The sequence below is a fragment of the Globicephala melas genome, chromosome 12, assembly GCF_963455315.2.
Source record: "Globicephala melas chromosome 12, mGloMel1.2, whole genome shotgun sequence".
NCBI classification, from domain to species: domain Eukaryota; kingdom Metazoa; phylum Chordata; class Mammalia; order Artiodactyla; family Delphinidae; genus Globicephala; species Globicephala melas.
The window spans coordinates 12,922,101-12,930,650 of NC_083325.1; the positions used below are offsets into that span (position 1 = coordinate 12,922,101).

An 8,550-nucleotide genomic window follows, 5' to 3' on the forward strand; every position below is an offset into this window, starting at 1 on the left:
GGTTCTTTTTTTTTTACACAGAAATGTTTTCTAATGGATACCCCCTCATGCATTTACTGTAAAGTTCTAGCGAGGGCCAAGGTCCTCCAGGGGTGTATTGATTGGGGGACAATGGTGAGATTGGTTAGACACCTGTTCACATGACAACATGGCACCAGGAAACACTGGCCAGGCTTTAGTAACCTCAAGGATGTGTCTGGGCACTGCATGCCTGGCAGCCAATGGTGGACGTGCTCGAAAGGCTGCTGTAGCCGTCTGTGTTGGTGGCCTTCACCTCTGGAGTGCTCCTGGACTGGCAGGCACACTGGCTGCGGTGGCGCTACCTGGACTGGAGAAGGAAGAGGCTGCAGGACAAGCTGGTGGCGATGCAGAAGAAGCTGGACCTGGCCTGTGACTCTGTGTGGCCACTTCGCCTGGGCTGTGGGGCTCCTGCCCAAGCAAGCCTGCCCTCATACTTTCTGCGCACAGTACTGGGCTCTTCCCAGAATCACTTGTTGAAGATGGATAGAGAGAACTGGGCAGAGAAAAAAAAGGATGTAGCCTAGGTCTCCTGGCCCTTGAGTCCTACCCTGGCAGCACCTTGAGAGTAGCATTCTGGGAGCGAAGAGAGTTTAGCAGTTGCCGAAGAGAATCCCAAGTTTCTGAGGCTCTCCTTAGTGGCTGTTAGCGAATCTTTAAGTAACTTTAAGTAATTTCTGATGCTTTATAATTCTCCTTCTTGAGGAAAAGTATTCTCCACCGAAATAATTCCAAGTCCCTTTCCAGGCCTTCTGGAGGAATTTTCCAGCCCTTCTAAGTAACAGGACTTGACTTTACCTACATTCATTAACACCAAGGTTTCTCAGTTTCTGTAGCTACTTTCCCCACCATGCTTGAGCATCTGTAAAGGTTTGTGTTTAACCCTCCACAGGAACCTTCTCAGTCTACCCACTCCCATGGAATTGCCTCCATTTCCTATGGGTGTCCAAGAAGACTCTTCACTCTTTGGTCACATTCTGCCATATTTGGGCACTGTCATGATTCATGTATATCTTGTGCCATCTACCCTGTCTCTGGTCACATAAAACTCCTGCCCTGAGTAGCCTACTGGTTCTTTGACACAGTGGTACTCATTAAGCTCAGAGGAATCAATGGGTGGGCTATTGTTTCTCAGGGTACAGGAGAAGACTGGAGCTGGGCTCCTTTGGACCAGTGCAAACTTAGGCTGGCTACCTTGATGCTTTCAGACAAACTTCCTATTCATTTCTCATTGACCCCTTTTCTGCAATTGTGTGCTCAATCTTCTCAGCTCTCCTTAGCCTCTAACACTACTCAGCAACCCACTTCTGTTGCTTCCCTTTTAGAACATGGCCTTGATTCATGCCTTACTGAACACACTGGTACACAGAGCAATAGGCTGCAGTCCTAGGGTCAGAAAAAGGGCTTAGAAGTCAGAAAATCTTGGACCTTGGGAAAGTCACTTACCTTTTATGAGCCTCCTTTGTCTTACATGTAAACCAGAAATAGTAATACCTCCCTCTCAGGATTGGTGTACAATTCAATGAGATAATAAACATGGATAAGTTTTGCACCCCATAAAGCACGAAGTGAGGGTCACTACCAGACCCCCCTTCTCTGCACCTTCCAATATTTCTGTCTCTACCAGCAGATTGTTCTGTTTACCTTTCATCTTGCCTGCTCCCTTCATCTTATCCTGGTTCCAGCAGATTCAATCTTCCCCTCTTCATCCTCTCTACTGAAAAACACCCCTCTTCCCACCTCCACGGCAAGTAAACAATGTTTCACGTGACCCTGTTGCCTGCCCCTATTCCCACAAGCCACTGTCCTCCTCCCTTTCCTTTTGTAACATGAAGTCACAGTGCTCATTGCCTGCTCTTTCCATGACTCCTGCATTTTTTTCCCAACTGCTCTCCCCAAGCCAGCAGATTTGTCCATCTTTTCTGTTCTTCTCATCCTTAACCCCTCTTCAAAATCTCACATTGCAAGCCATCTTCCTGTGTCTTTAAACTCCTTCTTCTCTAGGTTTTCATAGCACTTTAAACTTTTACTAGAATGTACCCTTCTTGTATCCTCCCTAACGCTTTACCACTTCATGGTTTCCTGTCTCCTTTTCTGACTCAGTATCACCCTTGTCCCCTTATAAGTGGCTTTTCCTTGAGCCTAGGTGTCTGTCTTCTGCTCCGCCTCAAACAGGGAATCATCATCTCATCTTACTCCATGCTGGTTTAACCACATATGCAATATTGCCTTTACTTCTAGTATCATCTTCTATGAGAATTATTACAAACTCAGATTTATTCAGCAGGATGACCAAGATGGTGAGGGAGCTAGAAAGAGCTCACCTTATGGAACACTCGAGAGAAGGGATATTTAAACCTCAAAAGAGAAAATTCAGCGGAAACACTCCTTGCTGTCCTAAAACATTTGAAAGGAGGTAGAAAAGGTTTTTGTCTCCTGACTTGGTTTCCCACAGAAAACAGAGAAGCTGAAGACAGGTAGGTACGGAATCACTAGCAAGCAATGCCTTCCAGTCCTGTGAAGATGTTAAGAGCACAGGCTCTGCAGTCAGATGATATGGGTTCAAATCCCAGTTCTATCACTTCTCTGTATGATCCTGAGAAATCTATTTCATTTCTCTGTGCCTTCATTTCATCATCTCATAATGAGAGTAGATAATGATAGTCATTGGAACAAAGATTTATTATTCGCTGTGCTAGTTATTGTATAGGGATATAGATACAATCATGCCCACTGATGACTCACAATCTATTGGGAAAGGTAGGTGCACACGTGGGTAATTAAAATACAAAGCAGATCACTGAGATAGAGGAACAAAACATGATGAGAAAGGGGAAGATCACACTGACTGAGGGGATCAGGAAGGATTGCTTGGAGGAGGTGGAAGCAGTGTGAGTTAAGACCTGGGGATGAGAGAAGGCAGGACTTGTTTGAGGACTGGCAAATACCCCATCAAATTGCACCTCACTTGGAAGCCTTTGCTATGAAGCCAGTACTTTCGTGCTTGTCCTTCTCAAAGCTTCAGTATATACCTCATGCTGCCAGTCAGATTTGCATATCAAGTTAGGAGTTTTTCAACCTACCCTGCAAATAAATCTTTGTTCCCATATTACCCGATCCCAAAAGCCAAACATTTGATCCACGGGGCAGATGGTAGAAGAGTAGGGGGAAAAGCCTGAGGAGAGGACAGTGGAGAGCATGCCTACTGACCAGGAAGCCAACCAGAGAGAGCAGCAGGTCCAGGGCAGGCAGGAGATGTCCTTGACCTGGGCAGCTGGAGCATAGGTACACAGGTGTCCCTCATGTTCATTGTCTAGGGCAGAGCCACGTGGACAGTGGGCTCCCCATGAATGAGTGAGTGAATGAATGAATAAATGAACATACAGCACCATGTAGGCGCTCGTGCATGTTATAGTATATTTTTACATATAATCTGGGTCAAGAAGAGGTGCAGACATTAGAACAACCTGTGGTTCTCACTTGCTGTTTTCTGATGAAGTGCTCGGCAATCCTCACACATTGCTGGATGTTTAAGACAATAACACCTTTGCATTCTGATGCTGTAAGATATTGTTTGGATTAAAAGGGCAGGAACACATTGATGGATCTGAAATTTTTTTTCTTTTGGCTTGGAGATGACAGGGCAATCCATCAGACAACTTCCTTGGCTCCCTGTGACATTTCAAGCTCAAATGTTATAGCTTTCTTATTTTTTCTTTTCTCTTTTATTTCACCCCCTGGCTCTCTATTGAACTGTGCCCCTCGGAAATGCATCCTGTAGATGTGGCTTCTCTGACACTTGTCATACACAGGCACTCCGTTGAGGCTTGTCAGATGAGGGCTGGGAATACTCAGACTAGCTTAGCAGGTTGTGCTGAAGTTGAGGTGACTTCTTAATCTCCCGGTGATGCTGTCCCCACCTGTGCCCTAGAGCATGCGGCAAGCAGTTCTTAGAAAACAGAGCAGGCCCTAGACGATGACAAAGGATTCAGATGCCTACATAATGTGATTTCAGAAGCTGGATTGTGTGCACAGAGAAAGCAAGTTGCAACGCTTGGCTTCTTCACCTGTTTCTGCCACTAGGCATAGTGTAAACTTGGAAAGGCTACTTAACTTCTCCAAGCCTCAGCTTCTCTCCTTTTGAGAGAACAAATAAGTATAAGAATAAAATGAGATAATGATCTGGATGCCTTGTGAAAATATAGAACATAAGTAGGTAACATACACTCTCTGTATTAGTTATCTACTGCTGTATAGATATCCCACAACTTCGTGAATTCAAATAACAAACGTCTGTTCTCTCACATTTTCGTGGATTAGGAATCTGGGAGTGGCCTAACTGGGAAGTTCTGGCTCACAGTCTGTAGAGCCATTGTCTAGGGCTGCACTCATCTGAAGGCTTGACTGGGGCTGGAGAATCTGCTTCCCAGATGGTTTGCTCATGTGGATGTTGGAAGGAGGCTGCAATTCCTCAGCACATGGGCTTCTCCAAAAGACTCCTTGGGTGTCCTCATGACGTGGCAGCTGGCTTCCCAGAGTGAGTGATCCAGGGCAGAAGCCACAATGTGCTTTGTGAGCTAGGCTCAGAAGTCACAAGCTGTGATTTCCTCGATATTCTAATGGTTATACAGGCCAGCCCCCGTCAGCCTGGGAGGGCACTGCACAAGGGCATGAATTCCAGGAGATCATCTTGGAGGCTGACATCCACACCCTCTCTCAGTTTACACGGTTCGCCTGAAAAATGAAGAGATTATGGCTGACTGTCTCTAAGGTCTTCACATTATAACTTGGTCCAGATAGCTCTCCTTCAAACCCGCTATGCAACCGTTCTCCTCTCCCATCTAGCTTAGAATTCCTGCTACACTGTCAGCCCCTTGTTCCACACTAAAAATTCAGTTTCAGTCTTCAATAAGGTTCTGCAGAAATGGATGTTCATTGCACCTGAGGGAGTTCTCTGGAGCTGGGTTGCACTGGTTTGTCACCCGCTCACAGGTGCAGCCCACCGCAGTTTCCGGAGTGCGGTTCCATCCTCATTTCCTGTGACACGGAGCCCCTTCTTTGAGAGTCAGTAAGGAGGTGACCAGTGTGGACAGTGAGGGAGAGGAGAGTCAAGGTGTCCAGCTTTGGCGATCTGCCTTGCATTTTATATTTTCCAAAATGTGTTTGTTTCTGGGCTCTCTACTTGATTCTGTCAACTCTGAAGGAGACAGAGCTGGCGTTGTTTCTTCCATTTTGTAGATTGAACAACTGAGGCTTAGAGAGTCCTAATTGAGTCATTCGCTGAAATAGGGAACATGGGAGGAAAAGATACTGGATGGTTAAAATGTGGAGTCCGGCTTTAAATGTCTTGAACTTGAGGTGTCTGCAGTGTGTTAAGTGAGGTTAATGTACAACCTTGACTAGAGCTTCCAGATGATCAACCGGGCATAGAACAAGATCTAATATCCTGATTATTCTGCTTTGTCTGCAAATTTCTCCACGCCTTCCAGCTGTTCTATTATTCTCTGTCTTCTTGGTCCCAGATGTCCTGGGTTGGTTTCCTCAAAGCCATCCTCCTTAGCTTCATGGACCCCATTGGCCTGGTGGCGCATAGCCTCGAGGGCCCTGCAGGGTGACTGGGAGATGCCTTCTAGTGGGGAGGGTTCTGACTGAGGGTTCCACGAGCCCCTTGAAAAGAGAGGCAGAAAGAAGCTTCACCAACCTTCAGCCAAAGCAGTTTTCAAAACATAGCTCATCCGTCCATGTGGACCAGCATGTTCTAATATCTCTGTAAGGTCCTGGGGCCCAGGTCTGCCTTTACCGCTAAGTTAGCTGCGAAGTAGAAGAATTGCAAGTAAAGGCACCTTGGGACCAACTCCCACAGACCTGGTGTCAGCTGCTGCTCTTTGCTGGAGCACCCTAAGCTGTGAATCTTAGGGTACTGGAGCACCCTAAGCTGTCCCCACCCTGTCAACCCCGGCTTAGACCACAGACCCCAGTGAACTCTGCTCCTGCCTTTAGAACTCTTCAGAGGATCCCCAGAAGTAGGGTTCCCCGAGGCCGGTCTCCCCACATGTCCAGTCCCACAGACCCTTCGAGCAGCTGCGTCTCCAACCTTATCTTCCCTCTGCCTCCACGGAAACCTGAGAAAGACGGAAAGGGGGAAGTGGCCTGGTTTCCCAACACAAATAACCCCGCAGAGCTTTCTCAGCAGTGACCCTTAGCCTGTTGTGTCAGCCTCAGGCTGAAGGAGGAAGGAAATAGACCTTCTATTGAGTATTTTTCTTCCCCTGTCAAGAAGATCAGAGGAGCTGAGACGAGGAAAGAAAAGGAGTCAAAAGCAGCTTGTTACCTCCTTTTTCAGGATTCGTGTTGCTCTTCCCCTCCCCTCTTGAGCTCTAAGTAAACAAACTCCCCAGCCGAGGAAGGCCCCAGGCCCCACTCCAGCCAGGCCATAAATAAGAGCCCTTCAGCCTTTCACTCTCGGGCAGCAGAGAGGGTACTTCTCAGTGGAACATTTGATAGCGGGGGAGGGTAGGGGCAGAGCGCTCCTGTTAATTGAATCCCAATTTCCTTCTCCCAGGACCGCTCTTATCTTTTTAATTATACAAGGCCTTTCATCTTCCTGAGGACTTGTCTCTGTCATTAATGCGTGATCCCGATTAGAGATAGCGGTCTGCTTGGAGTAATGGGAGCCTCGAGCGGAGGCCTTTGGAAACGCTTTTGCTTTTTTGAAACACTCAGGTTTACCCAGGGCAAATCCAGGTGGGGCGGGAGATGCTCTGGGTTCCTCTCAGCTCTCAGGTAATCTTCCTCTGGCTGTCAGTGTTTGAGATGGTCGACTCTGAGGTTAGGGACAAGGGCCTCTTGAGGCCCGTCTCTGCTGTTGTGGCCCAGCAGGGAAGGGACAAAGGAGCCACTTGCAAGGTAAGCAGTTCAGAGGGAAATCTGTCCAGCTGTATTCACAGGATGCAGGGCACCAAGGTCAGAGACCCAAAGCGTTGGGATATTCTGTATTTCCTAAATGTCTGGGTAGCCACTAAGTGCTTGTGACTGGAAATGGGTTCTCACGGGCTTTTCCTTCACATCACAGAGATGCATTATCTCCAGGTGACAAAGGCTCGGGACCCTCCAGGGTTACATTTCTCTTCCACCCCTGTGCTCCCAGCTGCCCTGTCAAATGGCTAATGAGTTGTAAACCAATACTTAGCGGTGCAAAGAACACGTCCTATTTGAAGGGATTTGCCTCGTAGTCGGTGTTCAATCAAGGTTGGCTAAATAACTTTTTACACGCAGGTTCTGAGAGCCATTCCACTTAAAACATGAATTCCCAAGTATTTATGGAGCAATTATAGCTCCTCATTGATAGCTTTAAATTCTATCGGAATTTATTTTTCTGGGCCGCATTGTGGCCTTTGGGGTCCCTTCACCAAGGCAGTCTGATACGTCACATGTGCCACGCTGGCCCCTGGATGTGCAGAAAGATGGGTGAGGCTGAGTGCCTGCAAGGAGCTTAGTGCTCAGCTTGGAAACATTCTGTTAGTTTAAAAAATATGGTATAAATATATGTAAGTAAATATGTATATATATGGTAATATATATATTGTATTATATATTATACAACTATATGTATATACACACTTAATATCAATACATACAACTGTATGTATAACATACATACAACTGTATGTATAACAATAACATACAACTGTATGTATATACACACTTAATATCAAAACAACTATATAAATATATATATAAATATATCTATAAATATATATATATAAATACATTTATATATATATATGGATGTATGCATATACATATATATATAGAGAGAGAGATTCTTATCTTCAGATAAGTCAGTTATGATTTCAGCTGTATATCTATATACACACACATAACATGTACAAATATACAGTTGAAATCACGGCTGACTTCTCGGAGGAGGGGAATCCACACAGCACCGTCAGCCAACTCTCCATCCCAGGTGTGCATTCTTGCAGGTTCTGTTCTGAGTCCCTTGTCTCATCAGCTCATGCCTACAACCACCTTAGAGGTTCTGGAGGCAGCCTGGCAGTTACTGATGAAGACCTCCTAACTAGGAGGTTTGGGAGTCAGGATTTCAATCCAGGTCCAACCACAGAGCTTGGCCCCCCACCCCTGAGCCCCATGGCCCAAACTTCCCTCCTTGCTTGACGCCACGGTTTGCTCCTGAAAGAGTGCCGTTTTGGTCATAAGCCCGCAAGGCTTATGGGAGACATGATGAACCTGGACATGGTCCAGAGAAGCGCAATTAAAATGCTCAAGGGGAAGGAGAGCCTTCTGTTTGAGGGCAGACTTAGAAAAACCAAACAGTGAAGTTTGGAAAGAGGAAGGGTAATCAGGGATGTGATGGGAATCAGTGAGTAGTGGAGGGAACGAAGCAGGAGGAGATAGGTGAGCTTGCCAAGGGCACACTCACTGCAGCTCAGACGCAGCGGTTTGGGGACAACAAGAAAGATCTACTTAACACGTTCCATAGGTTTGCTGCCTGCTGTGCCATCCCAAGAG

The 8,550-nt window shown here is 46.4% G+C and overlaps 1 pseudogene; it reads left to right on the forward strand.

Annotated features, from left to right (window-relative positions):
- The first annotated feature begins 221 nt into the window (after nt 1-221).
- On the forward strand, nt 222-545 carry LOC132598262 (mitoregulin-like; annotated as a pseudogene).
- The last annotated feature ends 8,005 nt before the right edge of the window (nt 546-8,550 follow it).